The following is a 15,555-nucleotide window of genomic DNA, read 5'->3' on the forward strand; positions in this document are numbered from 1 at the left end:
TATGTAATGCTATTAAAGTGCAATAACCAAGGGAACACTGACTCTGTCAAAGATGATCCAAAAGGAATTGATGAAAAGTCCCAACTACAAACAACAGAATCAAAATAGTCTGAGGGGACACCCAGATTTCAACCAGGGACCTCTTGATCTGCAGTCAAATGCTCTACCACTGAGCTATATCCCAAGCTTTTCAGAAAAATTAGAATGACATAATATCAGTACATCATGAAAGAGTGAGAGGATCATGCTAAGTTGTGCCGGAAAGTACAGGCTTGAAACTGTGGAACAGGAGAAGTAGTCCTTAATATTATTTATTAAAGTAAAACTGGATCATTTAAAAAACAGATTAATTTGTTTCATTGCTATTTTATTTGAATAGGCAGTGGTACATAAGACCAATGCCTCTACATACAATGATTGTTTTGAAACATTCTTAAAGCGGAAGAGGTTTTTACATGACACATTATCATTTGATGATTGGTTACCACAATCACCGAGATGGTGGTGAAGTATGAATGTTTTTTGGCCAAATTACGGAGGAAAAACATTTCTACATACCACTACAATTCGGTATTTGGAAGGAACACCCAAACATCCCTATCAAGTACCTTCGATTTAATACATCAAAAAAAGCCACTTTGTGCTTGCAACTGGCCTGATTCTTCAGACCAGCCTTCTTGCAACTGCAACGAGGGTTTGTACGTAGGCAGAGCTTTCAAGGAGAAATTAAATAGTTCCTAAGTTGCACAAAAATGAAGTGCTTCAAACAAACACATACTTTGTATGGACAGAGAAGAGATGGAATATATGTAAGACTGAGGACACAGGTGTAACGAGAAATAGATTGATTGCATAGCTGCCCAGTATTCTAAGCCATTTCTTTAGTGCGATTCAAGAGAGCACCAAACAGTATAACAAATTTGTCAATTGGTTTCATAGTCCATTCCCTTTGTTTAGAGCTGTGAAAGGTAGAGCCGAATTCCAAAATAGATCAATGATGTTTCAGAAATTTCCCATAGGGAATACCAAGCCCAGTGTAAAAAATGCAGTTACTCACAAGTTTTAATCAGCAACACTGTAATGTTAATAAAGTGTAACATCCAAGGGAACACCAACTCTGTCAAAGATGATCCAAATGGGATTCATGAAAAGGGCCACATTACGGTACACCCAAACACCCCTTTCACGGACCTTCGATTTAAAACATCAGAAAAAGCCACTTTGTGCTTGCAAATGGCCTGATTCTTCAGGCCAGCCTTCTTGCAACTGCAACAATGGTTCATACATCTTGCACGTAGGCAGAGCATTTAAGGAAAAATTAAATAGTTCCTACGTTGCACAAAAATGAAGTGCTTCAAACAAGCACATACTTTGGATGCACAGGGAAAAGGTGGAATATATGTAAGACTGAGGACACAGGTGAAATGAGAAATAGACTGACTGCATCGCTGCACAGTATTCTAAGCCATTTCTTTAGTGCGATTCAAGAAAGCACCAAACAGTATAACAAATTTGTCAATTTATTTCATAGTCCATTCCCTTTCTTTAGTGCTGTAAAAGGAAGAGCCAAATTCCAAAATAGATCAAAGATCTTTCAGAAAGTTCCCAAATGGAACACCAAGCCGAGTGTTAAAACTGCATTTACTCACAGGTTTTGAGCAGCAAACTCTGTAATGATATTAAAGTGCAATATCCAAGGGAACACTGACTCTGTCAAAGATGATCCAAAAGGAATTGATGAAAAGTCCCAATTACAAACAACAGAATCAAAATAGTCTGAGGGGACACCCGGATTTGAACCAGGGACCTCTTGATCTGCAGTCAAATGTCTACCACTGAGCTATATCCCCAGCTTTTCAGTAAAATCAGAATGACATAATATCAGTACATCATGAAAGAGTGAGAGGATCATGCTAAGTTGTGCCGGAAAGTACAGGCTTGAAACTTTGGAACAGGAGAAGTAGTAGTTAATATTATTTATTAAAGGAAAGCTGTATCATTTAAAAAATGGATTACTTTGTTTCATTGCTATTTTATTTGAATAGGCAGTGGTACATAAGACCAATGCCTCTACATACAATGATTGTTTTGAAACATTCTTAAAGGGGAAGAGGTTTTTACGTGACACATTATCATTTGATGATTGGTTACCACAATCACCGAGATGGTGGTGAAGTATGATTGTTTTTTGGCCAAATTACGATGGAAAAACATTTCTACATACCACTACAATTCGGTATTTGGAAGGAACACCCAAACACCCCTTTCAAGTACCTTCGATTTAATACATCAAAAAAAGCCACTTTGTGCTTGCAACTGGCCTGATTCTTCAGACCAGCCTTCTTGCAACTGCAACGAGGGTTTGTACATCTTGCACGTAGGCAGAGCTTTCAAGGAGAAATTAAATAGTTCCTAAGTTGCACAAAAATGAAGTGCTTCAAACAAACACATACTTTGTATGGACAGAGAAGAGATGGAATATATGTAAGACTGAGGACACAGGTGTAATGAGAAATAGATTGATTGCATAGCTGCCCAGTATTCTAAGCCATTTCTTTAGTGCGATTCAAGAGAGCACCAACCAGTATAACAAATTTGTCAATTGGTTTCATAGTCCATTCCCTTTGTTTAGAGCTGTGAAAGGTAGAGCCGAATTCCAAAATAGATCAATGATGTTTCAGAAATTTCCCATAGGGAATACCAAGCCCAGTGTAAAAAATGCAGTTACTCACAAGTTTTAATCAGCAACACTGTAATGTTATTAAAGTGTAACATCCAAGGGAACACTGACTCTGTCAAAGATAATCCAAATGGGATTCATGAAAATTCCCAACTACAAACAGCAGATTCAAAATAGTATGAGGGGACACCCGGATTTGAACCAGGGACCTCTTGATCTGCAGTCAAATGCTCTACCACTGAGCTATATCCCCAGCTGTCAGCCAAGATCAGAATGACAATATATCAGTACATCATGAAAGAGTGAGAGGATCATGCTAAGTTGTGCCGGAAAGTACAACCTTGAAACTGTGGAACTGTAGAAGTAGTTCTTAATATTATTTATTAAAGGAAAAATGGATCATTAAAAAAAATATATGTATTTGTTTGATTGGTATTTTATTTGAATAGGCAGTGGTACATAGGACCAATGCCTGCACTTAAAATGTTTGTTTTGAAACATTCTCAAAGGGGAAGAGGTTTTTACGGGATACCTTATTGTTTCATGTTTGGTTACCACAATCACTCAGATGGTGATGAAGTATGATTGTTTTGGGCCACATTACGGTGGAAAAACATTTCTACATACCACTACAATGCGGTATTTGGAAGGTACACCCAAACACCCCTTTCACGGACCTTCGATTTAAAACATCAGAAAAAGCCACTTTGTGCTTGCAAATGGCCTGATTCTTCAGGCCAGCCTTCTTGCAACTGCAACAATGGTTCGTACATCTTGCACGTAGGCAGAGCATTTAAGGAGAAATTAAATAGTTCCTACGTTGCACAAAAATGAAGTGCTTCAAACAAGCACATACTTTTAATGCACAGGGAAAAGGTGGAATATATGTAAGACTGAGGACACAGGTGAAATGAGAAATAGACTGACTGCATCGCTGCACAGTATTCTAAGCCATTTCTTTAGTGCGATTCAAGAAAGCACCAAACAGTATAACAAATTTGTCAATTGGTTTCATAGTCCATTCCCTTTCTTTAGGTCTGTAAAAGGAAGAGCCAAATTCCAAAAAAGATCAATGATCTTTCAGAAATTTCCCAAGGGGAATACCAAGCCGAGTGTTAAAACTCCATTTACTCACAGGTTTTGAGCAGCAAACTATGTAATGCTATTAAAGTGCAATATCCAAGGGAACACTGACTCTGTCAAAGATGATCCAAAAGGAATTGATGAAAAGTCCCAACTACAAACAACAGAATCAAAATAGTCTGAGGGGACACCCGGATTTGAACCAGGGACCTCTTGATCTGCAGTCAAATGCTCTACCACTGAGCTATATCCCCAGCTTTTCAGTAAAAGCAGAATGACGTAATATCAGTACATCATGAAAGAGTGAGAGGATCATGCTAAGTTGTGCCGGAAAGTACAGGCTTGAAACTGTGGAACAGGAGAAGTAGTCCTTAATATTATTTATTAAAGTAAAACTGGATCATTTAAAAAACAGATTAATTTTTTCATTGCTATTTTATTTGAATAGGCCGTGGTACATAAGACCAATGCCTCTACATACAATGATTGTTTTGAAACATTCTTAAAGGGGAAGAGGTTTTTACGTGACACATTATCATTTGATGATTGGTTACCACAATCACCGAGATGGTGGTGAAGTATGATTGTTTTTTGGCCAAATTACGATGGAAAAACATTTCTACATACCACTACAATTCGGTATTTGGAAGGAACACCCAAACACCCCTTTCAAGTACCTTCGATTTAATACATCAAAAAAAGCCACTTTGTGCTTGCAACTGGCCTGATTCTTCAGACCAGCCTTCTTGCAACTGCAACGAGGGTTTGTACATCTTGCACGTAGGCAGAGCTTTCAAGGAGAAATTAAATAGTTCCTAAGTTGCACAAAAATGAAGTGCTTCAAACAAAAACATATTTTGTATGGACAGAGAAGAGATGGAATATATGTAAGACTGAGGACACAGGTGTAATGAGAAATAGATTGATTGCATAGCTGCCCAGTATTCTAAGCCATTTCTTTAGTGCGATTCAAGACAGCACCAAACAGTATAACAAATTTGTCAATTGGTTTCATAGTCCATTCCCTTTGTTTAGAGCTGTGAAAGGTAGAGCCGAATTCCAAAATAGATCAATGATGTTTCAGAAATTTCCCATAGGGAATACCAAGCCCAGTGTAAAAAATGCAGTTACTCACAAGTTTTAATCAGCAACACTGTAATGGTATTAAAGTGTAACATCCAAGGGAACACTGACTCTGTCAAAGATGATCCAAATGGGATTCATGAAAATTCCCAACTACAAACAGCAGATTCAAAATAGTGTGAGGGAACACCCGGATTTGAACCAGGGACCTCTATGATCTGCAGTCAAATGCTCTACCACTGAGCTATATCCCCAGCTTTTCAGTGAAATCAGAATGACATAATATCAGTACATCATGAAAGAGTGAGAGGATCATGCTAAGTTGTGCCGGAAAGTACAGGCTTGAAACTGTGGAACAGGAGAAGTAGTCCTTAATATTATTTATTAAAGTAAAACTGGCTCATTTAAAAAACAGATTAATTTGTTTCATTGCTAATTTATTTGAATAGGCCGTGGTACATAAGACCAATGCCTCTACATACAATGATTGTTTTGAAACATTCTTAAAGGGGAAGAGGTTTTTACATGACACATTATCATTTGATGATTGGTTACCACAATCACCGAGATGGTGGTGAAGTATGATTGTTTTTTGGCCAAATTACGATGGAAAAACATTTCTACATAACACTGCAATTCGGTATTTGGAAGGAACACCCAAACACCCCTTTCAAGTACCTTCAATTTAATACATCAAAAAAAGCCACTTTGTGCTTGCAACTGGCCTGATTCTTCAGACCAGCCTTCTTGCAACTGCAACGAGGGTTTGTACATCTTGCACGTAGGCAGAGCTTTCAAGGAGAAATTAAATAGTTCCTAATTTGCACAAAAATGAAGTGCTTCAAACAAACACATACTTTGTATGGACAGAGAAGAGATGGAATATATGTAAGACTGAGGACACAGGTGTAATGAGAAATAGATTGATTGCATAGCTGCCCAGTATTCTAAGCCATTTCTTTAGTGCGATTCAAGAGAGCACCAAACAGTATAACAAATTTGTCAATTGGTTTCATAGTCCATTCCCTTTGTTTAGAGCTGTGAAAGGTGGAGCCGAATTCCAAAATAGATCAATGATGTTTCAGAAATTTCCCATAGGGAATACCAAGCCCAGTGTAAAAAATGCAGTTACTCACAAGTTTTAATCAGCAACACTGTAATGGTATTAAAGTGTAACATCCAAGGGAACACTGACTCTGTCAAAGATGATCCAAATGGGATTCATGAAAATTCCCAACTACAAACAGCAGATTCAAAATAGTGTAAGGGAACACCCGGATTTGAACCAGGGACCTCTATGATCTGCAGTCAAATGCTCTACCACTGAGCTATACCCCAGCTTTTCAGTGAAATCAGAATGACATAATATCAGTACATCATGAAAGAGTGAGAGGATCATGCTAAGTTGTGCCGGAAAGTACAGGCTTGAAACTGTGGAACAGGAGAAGTAGTCCTTAATATTATTTATTAAAGTAAAACTGGCTCATTTAAAAAACAGATTAATTTGTTTCATTGCTAATTTATTTGAATAGGCCGTGGTACATAAGACCAATGCCTCTACATACAATGATTGTTTTGAAACATTCTTAAAGGGGAAGAGGTTTTTACATGACACATTATCATTTGATGATTGGTTACCACAATCACCGAGATGGTGGTGAAGTATGATTGTTTTTTGGCCAAATTACGATGGAAAAACATTTCTACATAACACTACAATTCGGTATTTGGAAGGAACACCCAAACACCCCTTTCAAGTACCTTCAATTTAATACATCAAAAAAAGCCACTTTGTGCTTGCAACTGGCCTGATTCTTCAGACCAGCCTTCTTGCAACTGCAACGAGGGTTTGTACATCTTGCACGTAGGCAGAGCTTTCAAGGAGAAATTAAATAGTTCCTAATTTGCACAAAAATGAAGTGCTTCAAACAAACACATACTTTGTATGGACAGAGAAGAGATGGAATATATGTAAGACTGAGGACACAGGTGTAATGAGAAATAGATTGATTGCATAGCTGCCCAGTATTCTAAGCCATTTCTTTAGTGCGATTCAAGAGAGCACCAAACAGTATAACAAATTTGTCAATTGGTTTCATAGTCCATTCCCTTTGTTTAGAGCTGTGAAAGGTAGAGCCGAATTCCAAAATAGATCAATGATGTTTCAGAAATTTCCCATAGGGAATACCAAGCCCAGTGTAAAAAATGCAGTTACTCACAAGTTTTAATCAGCAACACGGTAATGTTATTAAAGTGTAACATCCAAGGGAACACTGACTCTGTCATAGATGATCCAAATGGTATTCATGAAAATTCCCAACTACAAACAGCAGATTCAAAATAGTATGAGGGGACACCCGGATTTGAACCAGGGACCTCTTGATCTGCAGTCAAATGCTCTACCACTGAGCTATATCCCCAGCTGTCAGCCAAGATCAGAATGACAATATATCAGTACATCATGAAAGAGTGAGAGGATCATGCTAAGTTGTGCCGGAAAGTACAACCTTGAAACTGTGGAACTGTAGAAGTAGTTCTTAATATTATTTATTAAAGGAAAAATGGATCATTAAAAAAAATATATGTATTTGTTTGATTGGTATTTTATTTGAATAGGCAGTGGTACATAGGACCAATGCCTGCACTTAAAATGTTTGTTTTGAAACATTCTCAAAGGGGAAGAGGTTTTTACGGGATACCTTATTGTTTCATGTTTGGTTACCACAATCACTCAGATGGTGATGAAGTATGATTGTTTTGGGCCACATTACGGTGGAAAAACATTTCTACATACCACTACAATTCGGTATTTGGAAGGTACACCCAAACACCCCTTTCACGGACCTTCGATTTAAAACATCAGAAAAAGCCACTTTGTGCTTGCAAATGGCCTGATTCTTCAGGCCAGCCTTCTTGCAACTGCAACAATGGTTCGTACATCTTGTACGTAGGCAGAGCATTTAAGGAGAAATTAAATAGTTCCTACGTTGCACAAAAATGAAGTGCTTCAAACAAGCACATACTTTTAATGCACAGGGAAAAGGTGGAATATATGTAAGACTGAGGACACAGGTGAAATGAGAAATAGACTGACTGCATCGCTGCACAGTATTCTAAGCCATTTCTTTAGTGCGATTCAAGAAAGCACCAAACAATATAACAAATTTGTCAATTTATTTCATAGTCCATTCCCTTTCTCTTGTGCTGTAAAAGGAAGAGCCAAATTCCAAAATAGATCAATGATCTTTCAGAAAGTTCCCAAAGGGAACACCAAGCCGAGTGTTAAAACTGCATTTACTCACAGGTTTTGAGCAGCAAACTCTGTAATGATATTAAAGTGCAATATCCAAGGGAACACTGACTCTGTCAAAGATGATCCAAAAGGAATTGATGAAAAGTCCCAACTACAAACAACAGAATCAAAATAGTCTGAGGGGACACCCGGATTTGAACCAGGGACCTCTTGATCTGCAGTCAAATGCTCTACCACTGAGCTATATCCCCAGCTTTTCAGTAAAATCAGAATGACATAATATCAGTACATCATGAAAGAGTGAGAGGATCATGCTAAGTTGTGCCGGAAAGTACAGGCTTGAAACTGTGGAACAGGAGAAGTAGTCCTTAATATTATTTATTAAAGTAAAACTAGATCATTTAAAAAACAGATTAATTTTTTCATTGCTATTTTATTTGAATAGGCCGTGGTACATAAGACCAATGCCTCTACATACAATCATTGTTTTGAAACATTCTTAAAGGGGAAGAGGTTTTTACGTGACACATTATCATTTGATGATTGGTTACCAGAATCACCGAGATGGTGGTGAAGTATGATTGTTTTTTGGCCAAATTACGATGGAAAAACATTTCTACATACCACTACAATTCGGTATTTGGAAGGAACACCCAAACACCCCTTTCAAGTACCTTCAATTTAATACATCAAAAAAAGCCACTTTGTGCTTGCAACTGGCCTGATTCTTCAGACCAGCCTTCTTGCAACTGCAACAAGGGTTTGTACATCTTGCACGTAGGCAGTGCTTTCAAGGAGAAATTAAATAGTTCCTAATTTGCACAAAAATGAAGTTCTTCAAACAAACACATACTTTGTATGGACAGAGAAGAGATGGAATATATGTAAGACTGAGGACACAGGTGTAATGAGAAATAGATTGATTGCATAGCTGCCCAGTATTCTAAGCCATTTCTTTAGTGCGATTCAAGAGAGCACCGAACAGTATAACAAATTTGTCAATTGGTTTCATAGTCCATTCCCTTTGTTTAGAGCTGTGAAAGGTAGAGCCGAATTCCAAAATAGATCAATGATGTTTCAGAAATTTCCCATAGGGAATACCAAGCCCAGTGTAAAAAATGCAGTTACTCACAAGTTTTAATCAGCAACACTGTAATGGTATTAAAGTGTAACATCCAAGGGAACACTGACTCTGTCAAAGATGATCCAAATGGGATTCATGAAAATTCCCAACTACAAACAGCAGATTCAAAATAGTATGAGGGGACAACCGGATTTGAACCAGGGACCTCTTGATCTGCAGTCAAATGCTCTACCACTGAGCTATATCCCCAGCTGTCAGCCAAGATCAGAATGACAATATATCAGTACATCATGAAAGAGTGAAAGGATCATGCTAAGTTGTGCCGGAAAGTACAACCTTGAAACTGTGGAACTGTAGAAGTAGTTCTTAATATTATTTATTAAAGGAAAAATGGATCATTAAAAAAAATATATGTATTTGTTTGATTGGTATTTTATTTGAATAGACAGTAGTACATAGGACCAATGCCTGCACTTAAAATGTTTGTTTTGAAACATTCTCAAAGGGGAAGAGGTTTTTACGGGATACCTTATTGTTTCATGTTTGGTTACCACAATCACTCAGATGGTGATGAAGTATGATTGTTTTGGGCCACATTACGGTGGAAAAACATTTCTACATACCACTACAATTCGGTATTTGGAAGGTACACCCAAACACCCCTTTCACGGACCTTCGATTTAAAACATCAGAAAAAGCCACTTTGTGCTTGCAAATGGCCTGATTCTTCAGGCCAGCCTTCTTGCAACTGCAACAATGGTTCGTACATCTTGTACGTAGGCAGAGCATTTAAGGAGAAATTAAATAGTTCCTACGTTGCACAAAAATGAAGTGCTTCAAACAAGCACATACTTTTAATGCACAGGGAAAAGGTGGAATATATGTAAGACTGAGGACACAGGTGAAATGAGAAATAGACTGACTGCATCGCTGCACAGTATTCTAAGCCATTTCTTTAGTGCGATTCAAGAAAGCACCAAACAATATAACAAATTTGTCAATTTATTTCATAGTCCATTCCCTTTCTCTTGTGCTGTAAAAGGAAGAGCCAAATTCCAAAATAGATCAATGATCTTTCAGAAAGTTCCCAAAGGGAACACCAAGCCGAGTGTTAAAACTGCATTTACTCACAGGTTTTGAGCAGCAAACTCTGTAATGATATTAAAGTGCAATATCCAAGGGAACACTGACTCTGTCAAAGATGATCCAAAAGGAATTGATGAAAAGTCCCAACTACAAACAACAGAATCAAAATAGTCTGAGGGGACACCCGGATTTGAACCAGGGACCTCTTGATCTGCAGTCAAATGCTCTACCACTGAGCTATATCCCCAGCTTTTCAGTAAAATCAGAATGACATAATATCAGTACATCATGAAAGAGTGAGAGGATCATGCTAAGTTGTGCCGGAAAGTACAGGCTTGAAACTGTGGAACAGGAGAAGTAGTCCTTAATATTATTTATTAAAGTAAAACTGGATCATTTAAAAAACAGATTAATTTTTTCATTGCTATTTTATTTGAATAGGCCGTGGTACATAAGACCAATGCCTCTACATACAATCATTGTTTTTAAACATTCTTAAAGGGGAAGAGGTTTTTACGTGACACATTATCATTTGATGATTGGTTACCAGAATCACCGAGATGGTGGTGAAGTATGATTGTTTTTTGGCCAAATTACGATGGAAAAACATTTCTACATACCACTACAATTCGGTATTTGGAAGGAACACCCAAACACCCCTTTCAAGTACCTTCAATTTAATACATCAAAAAAAGCCACTTTGTGCTTGCAACTGGCCTGATTCTTCAGACCAGCCTTCTTGCAACTGCAACAAGGGTTTGTACATCTTGCACGTAGGCAGTGCTTTCAAGGAGAAATTAAATAGTTCCTAATTTGCACAAAAATGAAGTTCTTCAAACAAACACATACTTTGTATGGACAGAGAAGAGATGGAATATATGTAAGACTGAGGACACAGGTGTAATGAGAAATAGATTGATTGCATAGCTGCCCAGTATTCTAAGCCATTTCTTTAGTGCGATTCAAGAGAGCACCGAACAGTATAACAAATTTGTCAATTGGTTTCATAGTCCATTCCCTTTGTTTAGAGCTGTGAAAGGTAGAGCCGAATTCCAAAATAGATCAATGATGTTTCAGAAATTTCCCATAGGGAATACCAAGCCCAGTGTAAAAAATGCAGTTACTCACAAGTTTTAATCAGCAACACTGTAATGGTATTAAAGTGTAACATCCAAGGGAACACTGACTCTGTCAAAGATGATCCAAATGGGATTCATGAAAATTCCCAACTACAAACAGCAGATTCAAAATAGTATGAGGGGACAACCGGATTTGAACCAGGGACCTCTTGATCTGCAGTCAAATGCTCTACCACTGAGCTATATCCCCAGCTGTCAGCCAAGATCAGAATGACAATATATCAGTACATCATGAAAGAGTGAAAGGATCATGCTAAGTTGTGCCGGAAAGTACAACCTTGAAACTGTGGAACTGTAGAAGTAGTTCTTAATATTATTTATTAAAGGAAAAATGGATCATTAAAAAAAATATATGTATTTGTTTGATTGGTATTTTATTTGAATAGACAGTAGTACATAGGACCAATGCCTGCACTTAAAATGTTTGTTTTGAAACATTCTCAAAGGGGAAGAGGTTTTTACGGGATACCTTATTGTTTCATGTTTGGTTACCACAATCACTCAGATGGTGATGAAGTATGATTGTTTTGGGCCACATTACGGTGGAAAAACATTTCTACATACCACTACAATTCGGTATTTGGAAGGTACACCCAAACACCCCTTTCACGGACCTTCGATTTAAAACATCAGAAAAAGCCACTTTGTGCTTGCAAATGGCCTGATTCTTCAGGCCAGCCTTCTTGCAACTGCAACAATGGTTCGTACATCTTGTACGTAGGCAGAGCATTTAAGGAGAAATTAAATAGTTCCTACGTTGCACAAAAATGAAGTGCTTCAAACAAGCACATACTTTTAATGCACAGGGAAAAGGTGGAATATATGTAAGACTGAGGACACAGGTGAAATGAGAAATAGACTGACTGCATCGCTGCACAGTATTCTAAGCCATTTCTTTAGTGCGATTCAAGAAAGCACCAAACAATATAACAAATTTGTCAATTTATTTCATAGTCCATTCCCTTTCTCTTGTGCTGTAAAAGGAAGAGCCAAATTCCAAAATAGATCAATGATCTTTCAGAAAGTTCCCAAAGGGAACACCAAGCCGAGTGTTAAAACTGCATTTACTCACAGGTTTTGAGCAGCAAACTCTGTAATGATATTAAAGTGCAATATCCAAGGGAACACTGACTCTGTCAAAGATGATCCAAAAGGAATTGATGAAAAGTCCCAACTACAAACAACAGAATCAAAATAGTCTGAGGGGACACCCGGATTTGAACCAGGGACCTCTTGATCTGCAGTCAAATGCTCTACCACTGAGCTATATCCCCAGCTTTTCAGTAAAATCAGAATGACATAATATCAGTACATCATGAAAGAGTGAGAGGATCATGCTAAGTTGTGCCGGAAAGTACAGGCTTGAAACTGTGGAACAGGAGAAGTAGTCCTTAATATTATTTATTAAAGTAAAACTGGATCATTTAAAAAACAGATTAATTTTTTCATTGCTATTTTATTTGAATAGGCCGTGGTACATAAGACCAATGCCTCTACATACAATCATTGTTTTTAAACATTCTTAAAGGGGAAGAGGTTTTTACGTGACACATTATCATTTGATGATTGGTTACCAGAATCACCGAGATGGTGGTGAAGTATGATTGTTTTTTGGCCAAATTACGATGGAAAAACATTTCTACATACCACTACAATTCGGTATTTGGAAGGAACACCCAAACACCCCTTTCAAGTACCTTCAATTTAATACATCAAAAAAAGCCACTTTGTGCTTGCAACTGGCCTGATTCTTCAGACCAGCCTTCTTGCAACTGCAACAAGGGTTTGTACATCTTGCACGTAGGCAGTGCTTTCAAGGAGAAATTAAATAGTTCCTAATTTGCACAAAAATGAAGTTCTTCAAACAAACACATACTTTGTATGGACAGAGAAGAGATGGAATATATGTAAGACTGAGGACACAGGTGTAATGAGAAATAGATTGATTGCATAGCTGCCCAGTATTCTAAGCCATTTCTTTAGTGCGATTCAAGAGAGCACCGAACAGTATAACAAATTTGTCAATTGGTTTCATAGTCCATTCCCTTTGTTTAGAGCTGTGAAAGGTAGAGCCGAATTCCAAAATAGATCAATGATGTTTCAGAAATTTCCCATAGGGAATACCAAGCCCAGTGTAAAAAATGCAGTTACTCACAAGTTTTAATCAGCAACACTGTAATGGTATTAAAGTGTAACATCCAAGGGAACACTGACTCTGTCAAAGATGATCCAAATGGGATTCATGAAAATTCCCAACTACAAACAGCAGATTCAAAATAGTATGAGGGGACAACCGGATTTGAACCAGGGACCTCTTGATCTGCAGTCAAATGCTCTACCACTGAGCTATATCCCCAGCTGTCAGCCAAGATTAGAATGACAATATATCAGTACATCATGAAAGAGTGAAAGGATCATGCTAAGTTGTGCCGGAAAGTACAACCTTGAAACTGTGTAACTGTAGAAGTAGTTCTTAATATTATTTATTAAAGGAAAAATGGATCATTAAAAAAAATATATGTATTTGTTTGATTGGTATTTTATTTGAATAGACAGTAGTACATAGGACCAATGCCTGCACTTAAAATGTTTGTTTTGAAACATTCTCAAAGGGGAAGAGGTTTTTACGGGATACCTTATTGTTTCATGTTTGGTTACCACAATCACTCAGATGGTGATGAAGTATGATTGTTTTGGGCCACATTACGGTGGAAAAACATTTCTACATACCACTACAATTCGGTATTTGGAAGGTACACCCAAACACCCCTTTCACGGACCTTCGATTTAAAACATCAGAAAAAGCCACTTTGTGCTTGCAAATGGCCTGATTCTTCAGGCCAGCCTTCTTGCAACTGCAACAATGGTTCGTACATCTTGCACGTAGGCAGAGCATTTAAGGAGAAATTAAATAGTTCCTACGTTGCACAAAAATGAAGTGCTTCAAACAAGCACATACTTTGGATGCACAGGGAAAAGGTGGAATATATGTAAGACTGAGGACACAGGTGAAATGAGAAATAGACTGACTGCATCGCTGCACAGTATTCTAAGCCATTTCTTTAGTGCGATTCAAGAAAGCACCAAACAGTATAACACATTTGTCAATTTATTTCATAGTCCATTCCCTTTCTTTAGTGCTGTAAAAGGAAGAGCCAAATTCCAAAATAGATCAATGATCTTTCAGAAAGTTCCCAAATGGAACACCAAGCCGAGCGTTAAAACTGCATTTACTCACAGGTTTTGAGCAGCAAACTCTATAATGATATTAAAGTGCAATATCCAAGGGAACACTGACTCTGTCAAAGATGATCCAAAAGGAATTGATGATAAGTCCCAACTACAAACAACAGAATCAAAATAGTCTGAGGGGACACCCGGTTTTGAACCAGGGATCTCTTGATCTGCAGTCAAATGCTATACCACTGAGCTATATCCCCAGCTTTTCAGTAAATTCAGAATGACATAATATCAGTACATCATGATGAGTGAGAGGATCATGCTAAGTTGTGCCGGAAAGTACAGGCTTGAAACTGTGGAACAGGAGAAGTAGTCCTTAATATTATTTATTAAAGTAAAACTGGATCATTTAAAAAACAGATTAATTTGTTTCATTGCTATTTTATTTGAATAGGCAGTGGTACATAAGACCAATGCCTCTACATACAATGATTGTTTTGAAACATTCTTAAAGGGGAAGAGGTTTTTACGTGACACATTATCATTTGATGATTGTTTACCACAATCACCGAGATGGTGGTGAAGTATGATTGTTTTTTGGCCAAATTACGGAGGAAAAACATTTCTACATACCACTACAATTCGGTATTTGGAAGGAACACCCAAACACCCCTTTCAAGTACCTTCGATTTAATACATCAAAAAAAGCCACATTGTGCTTGCAACTGGCCTGATTCTTCAGACCAGCCTTCTTGCAACTGCAACGAGGGTTTGAACATCTTGCACGTAGGCAGAGCTTTCAAGAAGAAATTAAATAGTTCCTACGTTGCACAAAAATGAAGTGCTTCAAACAAGCACATGCTTTTAATGCACAGGGAAAAGCTGGAATATATGTAAGACTGAGGACACAGGTGAAATGAGAAATAGACTGACTGCATCGCTGCACAGTATTCTAAGCCATTTCTTT

The 15,555-nt window shown here is 37.7% G+C and overlaps 13 non-coding genes across 13 annotated transcripts; all 13 read right to left on the minus strand.

The window, feature by feature from the left end:
- Positions 1-1,779: 1,779 nt before the first annotated feature.
- TRNAC-GCA (transfer RNA cysteine (anticodon GCA)) lies at positions 1,780-1,850 on the minus strand. Its single transcript has one exon. It is a non-coding gene; the product is annotated as a tRNA-Cys (tRNA).
- Positions 1,851-2,861: 1,011 nt separating this feature from the next.
- On the minus strand, positions 2,862-2,933 carry TRNAC-GCA (transfer RNA cysteine (anticodon GCA)). Its single transcript has one exon. It is a non-coding gene; the product is annotated as a tRNA-Cys (tRNA).
- A 1,012-nt stretch (positions 2,934-3,945) lies between these two features.
- Positions 3,946-4,017, minus strand: TRNAC-GCA (transfer RNA cysteine (anticodon GCA)). The gene has a single exon. It is a non-coding gene; the product is annotated as a tRNA-Cys (tRNA).
- A 1,010-nt stretch (positions 4,018-5,027) lies between these two features.
- TRNAC-GCA (transfer RNA cysteine (anticodon GCA)) lies at positions 5,028-5,100 on the minus strand. Its single transcript has one exon. It is a non-coding gene; the product is annotated as a tRNA-Cys (tRNA).
- A 1,011-nt stretch (positions 5,101-6,111) lies between these two features.
- TRNAC-GCA (transfer RNA cysteine (anticodon GCA)) lies at positions 6,112-6,184 on the minus strand. Its single transcript has one exon. It is a non-coding gene; the product is annotated as a tRNA-Cys (tRNA).
- A 1,010-nt stretch (positions 6,185-7,194) lies between these two features.
- Positions 7,195-7,266, minus strand: TRNAC-GCA (transfer RNA cysteine (anticodon GCA)). Its single transcript has one exon. It is a non-coding gene; the product is annotated as a tRNA-Cys (tRNA).
- Positions 7,267-8,278: 1,012 nt separating this feature from the next.
- On the minus strand, positions 8,279-8,350 carry TRNAC-GCA (transfer RNA cysteine (anticodon GCA)). The gene has a single exon. It is a non-coding gene; the product is annotated as a tRNA-Cys (tRNA).
- Positions 8,351-9,360: 1,010 nt separating this feature from the next.
- On the minus strand, positions 9,361-9,432 carry TRNAC-GCA (transfer RNA cysteine (anticodon GCA)). The gene has a single exon. It is a non-coding gene; the product is annotated as a tRNA-Cys (tRNA).
- Positions 9,433-10,444: 1,012 nt separating this feature from the next.
- TRNAC-GCA (transfer RNA cysteine (anticodon GCA)) lies at positions 10,445-10,516 on the minus strand. Its single transcript has one exon. It is a non-coding gene; the product is annotated as a tRNA-Cys (tRNA).
- Positions 10,517-11,526: 1,010 nt separating this feature from the next.
- TRNAC-GCA (transfer RNA cysteine (anticodon GCA)) lies at positions 11,527-11,598 on the minus strand. The gene has a single exon. It is a non-coding gene; the product is annotated as a tRNA-Cys (tRNA).
- Positions 11,599-12,610: 1,012 nt separating this feature from the next.
- Positions 12,611-12,682, minus strand: TRNAC-GCA (transfer RNA cysteine (anticodon GCA)). The gene has a single exon. It is a non-coding gene; the product is annotated as a tRNA-Cys (tRNA).
- A 1,010-nt stretch (positions 12,683-13,692) lies between these two features.
- On the minus strand, positions 13,693-13,764 carry TRNAC-GCA (transfer RNA cysteine (anticodon GCA)). Its single transcript has one exon. It is a non-coding gene; the product is annotated as a tRNA-Cys (tRNA).
- A 1,012-nt stretch (positions 13,765-14,776) lies between these two features.
- Positions 14,777-14,848, minus strand: TRNAC-GCA (transfer RNA cysteine (anticodon GCA)). The gene has a single exon. It is a non-coding gene; the product is annotated as a tRNA-Cys (tRNA).
- Positions 14,849-15,555: the final 707 nt, after the last annotated feature.

The sequence above is a fragment of the Lissotriton vulgaris genome, chromosome 1_1 (assembly GCF_964263255.1).
Source record: "Lissotriton vulgaris chromosome 1_1, aLisVul1.2, whole genome shotgun sequence".
NCBI lineage: Eukaryota > Metazoa > Chordata > Amphibia > Caudata > Salamandridae > Lissotriton > Lissotriton vulgaris.